The sequence below is a fragment of the Aricia agestis genome, chromosome 18, assembly GCF_905147365.1.
Source record: "Aricia agestis chromosome 18, ilAriAges1.1, whole genome shotgun sequence".
In the NCBI taxonomy this organism is placed as follows: domain Eukaryota; kingdom Metazoa; phylum Arthropoda; class Insecta; order Lepidoptera; family Lycaenidae; genus Aricia; species Aricia agestis.
Window position 1 is genome coordinate 9,303,169 of NC_056423.1, and position 4,701 is coordinate 9,307,869.

A 4,701-nucleotide genomic window follows, 5' to 3' on the forward strand; every position below is an offset into this window, starting at 1 on the left:
AGTGAGGTGTGGAGAACATTTGGCTATTTCCACGTCACATCACTTGCTGTGATGATGTTTGAGTTAAGCTGGTTTTTTAAATGATACATATCTACTAAAAAATTAAAACTCTATTGTATTAAGTTTAAGCCTGTAATTATAGAAGTTTGTATGTTGTAAATAAATTTAAAAAAAATCTTTGTTCTCTTCGCAGAATAAGTTTTACGGTACTTTTCTTATTTCATAACATATTCTTAATACATACTCACATTAATCCTAATACTCACAAAAATTAAGAAAGAAAACTCGTTCGCACTTTGATTGCAATATAAACATTATAATCATTATTCAATATTAAAGCAATCCATTAAACAAGACTATGGATTAAAATAAGCATAACTGTCAAAAAGGTTACGCATCCCTGCATCTCGGATGATGTCATCGCTTCAGCCGCCGCGCCGGCTTGTCAACAAGCTCTGCCCGCGGGGTTACAAGCTACAACAGTTTGAGTGCCCAAAGGATTCACAGACGGGTTTTTGATGAAGATTGTAGCTTTGTTTTGCCCTTTAAAAAAGGTCTTACTTATTACTTCACTGTTAAGTAATCTATGGTACTATTTTTAACCGACTTCAAAAAGGAGGTTTCAATTTGTGATTTGCGAATTTGTGGCCCGCTTACTTTTAGGTGTTCCTTGTGCTCGTTTCTTTTAAGGGGACGGTAGGTATATGAAATTTTAAGTCGATTTTAAAGGCTTACATATAGATAAGCCGTAGCCTATTTATTTTTAAATAAAGTATTTATTTTAAACTAAATTTAATGTAAAATTAATTAAGGTCCGAGGTCAATTTTGAAAAAAAACTTTATGTAGTATTGAGTTTGGTATTGAGACTCGAAAGACGTCAAAAGGTGGCCTATTAGCATCAGAGACATTATCACATTAATAATTATTATCCATTCAGTTGACAGTCCTACTTAATTTGATCGGGTTGTATACCCAAACGCCTCAAGAAGTCAAGAGGGTCATTGACTTTATATAAATCGAAAATGTACGGTTGCCTTGTGATTTCCAGTAGTGGGAAACGTCTTGTATTATAAAATTAAGCTCAAAACATGACTAGAACAAGTATGACCTCGTATGACGCTCCTAGCCTCGCTAGAACAGGCAGTAGGCAGGATGACTCAAATGACCTTGACAACTGGTTTACCACAAAACTGCCGCAGATGACTGACGCTGATAACGTTGAAAAAATGTGACTAGCCTGCTGTTAGGTTTTGGTCAGGGGCGTAGCGTACCTTGGCGGGGCCCCGTATAAAAATTTGTTTGGGGGCCCATAGGAAGGGTAAAGATTTCTCAAAAAAGAAAAAAACATATTTTGCATAAAATTAAAAGAAATATTTATTCATCATAATAATTACTTATCTATCTGTCACATTATTTAAAAACAATTCAAATTAAATATTAACTCTCCTTGCCCTTTTTCGGCAAACTGATTAAGTAATTAAATCATTCATAGCTGATGATAACTTTAGTTTTTCTAAAGTTTCTGCCTCTATGGACAATAGTGACAGGTCTGACCGAAGTTCTTAAAATTTGAACGCACGCTTTACTCGGGAAAAAAGAAATCGTTTTTTTTTTTACTTTTCTCTTTTCTGAAATTTAAAAAATTTGGGAAGTTATTATTAATTTTTGCTTACGCACCTTGGGGGGCCCTCGTAGGTCGGGGCCCCGTATAATTGATACGGCTGATACGGCGGTAGCTACGCCCCTGGTTTTGGTACTAGATACAACCTGAAATCAGTGCCGGATTAAGGACTTACTTATCCATTATAATATAATATGTATTTTTATAAAACAGTGCCGAATTTATATTTTTTATGAGAGTAGGCCACTTTATTTCCGCCGCCCCATGTAGGAAATTTTTGAAGGGCATCTAGGTATGGGCGCTGCCGCCCCTTAAGAGGATACCACAGCAGCTAGAGAAATGAAAAAAAAGTACGTGTAATATCTATAGCTGTCTCCCTTACCTCAAGCCTATACCGCAGAACGCGATAGAGACAACTGCAGAAAATCCAGAAAATCAACGATTCGTTGTCCCCTGATTCCTTCTCCAAAACTTAACCGATTTAAGTACTTTTTTCATTAAAGATTAAAAAAAGGCTTGAGCTGTGTTCCTATGTTTTGCTTTTTTTGTATAATCTATCCAAATCTGTTTTCTGGACGTTTGAACACAGTGGAAAATCTGGCCATTTTTTTGGGTTTTTGAACGTTCATATCTTATTTAATAATTAAATTATGAAAAAAAGGAAAACATAGGGACATTGTATTAGTGGCCGTAGATATTCAGGAAAAAAATTATAACTCTACTAGCATTATCCAGGGAGGAAACAGGGGACAGCGTTTGTATGGGAAAAATGGCGGTGTGGAATCCTCTTAAGGCATAGTGTACTATGCTTATTAGGTGACGGCGCGTTAAGTATAAAACCGGCCAAGTGCGAGTTGGACTCGCCCATGAAGGGTTCCGCAGCAGCAATAAGGTTTATTTCATTGAAATTAAAAGGTTTTTGATTTATTTTTATATTCCAGTTGATTTAATGAAAGTTAAATTAAGGTTTACCATTTATGACGTATTAAAAAAACTACTTACTATATCTCGTTTAAACCAATTTTCGTTGGTAGTTTTTATAGTAATGTACATCATATATTTTTTTTAGAATTATCATGCCCCTACTTTAGAAGTTAGAGGGGGACACACACACATTTTACCACTTTGGAAGAGTCTCTCTCGCAAACTTTTCAGGTTAGAAAAAAATGATGTTAGAAACCTCAATATGATTTTAGAATACCTATCCATAGATACCCCACACGCATAGGTTAGATGATAAATATTTTTTTTTGTTTCAGTTAAGTATACCTATGGGTACACCTAAAATTTAAAAAAAAAATCCATTTTTGTATCAAAATCTTAATGCGGTTCACAGACTACATCTACTTACCAAGTTTCAATAGTATAGCTCTTATAGTTTCGGAGAAAAGTGGCTGTGACATAGGTACGGACGGACAGACAGACATAACGAATTTATAAGGGTTCCGTTTTTGCCATTTGGCTACGGAACCCTAAAAACTGGATATTATGTTTTAGATTGCTTGTTTTGCCGGCCCGGCCTCTCATAGAAAACAAGCAATGGAACAGCAAAAAATGGAAAGGGCGTAAGCGACAAAATGGTTTTTGTCGCGTACCTAATTACATTTCATAATATAAGCTATGGGCAAATTAAAGTGTATGCTTGAACCAATCTATGTACTAAATCACTCTCCTCTGTTGGCAAAATTAGAATCCCTTTTTTACAGAGGTCTTTTTGATTGAATTTTCTGTGTTATAAAAGTTGACCAATCGTGTTATGCTATGGGTAATTCAAAGACAAAGACATGATGAATACTGACAATAAACTTTAATTTCTTAGCTTTAGGCTGTGGCCTATAACAACCTACATATCGATGGCCCCAACGAATAAACGTGCAATCGAAAAAAGACAACTTTTCAGGAAGGCAAAAAAACGTTTGGAACCATATAACTTTGACTACATAATAAATAGACAAATATAATGTATATCCAAATTAAAGATACAAAATTATCTTTCAGCTCATATATTTATTATTAATCAAATATTATCGGTTTACCGCATATTTAAGAAAAACCATGTTAAATTATTATTCTAGTGAATAATATGTGACTTGTTAACACAATTGTATCAATGCACGTTTGATCGTGTCATAAATGAAGTTTTAACAAGTGCAATGAAATGTTGCATGGTTATTCCACGTACATTTTTTTCCCCTGAGCCATGCTCTGGTCATTTACACGCTTATTCTTGTATATTTTGTTGCTTTTACATGTTTGTAAAGATAAAAGCCCGTATATTAGTGTTAAGAAGATCGACTTATTATTTATGCAACACGACCTTATAAGTGCATGGTATAAAATGTAAATCTATACTAATATTATGTGGAAGAGTTTGTTTGTTTGAACGCGCTAATCTCAGGAACTACTGGTCCGATTTGAAAAGTTCTTTCGTTGTTAGATGGCTCATTTATTGAGAAATACAACATATTATAAAATATCACTCTAAGACTAATAGAAGCGCAGAAACATAGGAAAACCGTGGAAAAAACCGGGAAAATTATTTGAAGGCGCTTATCTCGCGAACTACTGGATGAATTTTTAAGTTATTTGGCACAGATGTAGAGTAAACCATGACGTGAAGGAACATAGGCTATTTTTTGCGAGAAAATGTACGGTTTTCGTAAAATTTATGCGGGTGAGGCAGCGTCGAACGTCTAGTTAGCTAATATTTTCTTGTTGACGGTTCATTAAAAAATATTGTTGACCTATTGTTTTGTTGATAAATATTGACCTCCCTCGCGCCTATGCGTGGATACATACATATAAAATGGAGTACAACCTTGCCTTTAGATCCTTAAAGAGAGAGATCACTCGGGCAAAGAAACAGCACGTCAATAGTATTGGTAAGAGACTCGAGTGCCTTCCTTTGGGAACCCGTAAATTCTGTTCTCTGGCCTAAGCTATTGAAGGATATTTCTGAAAGCCATCCTACCATCCCTACAAGTAGGAAATGAATCGTTGGCCCACGACACAAAATACAAAGACGATCTTCTGGGTTTTGGAGTTTGACGCAAACTCCTGACTGACCTTGATGACCTTG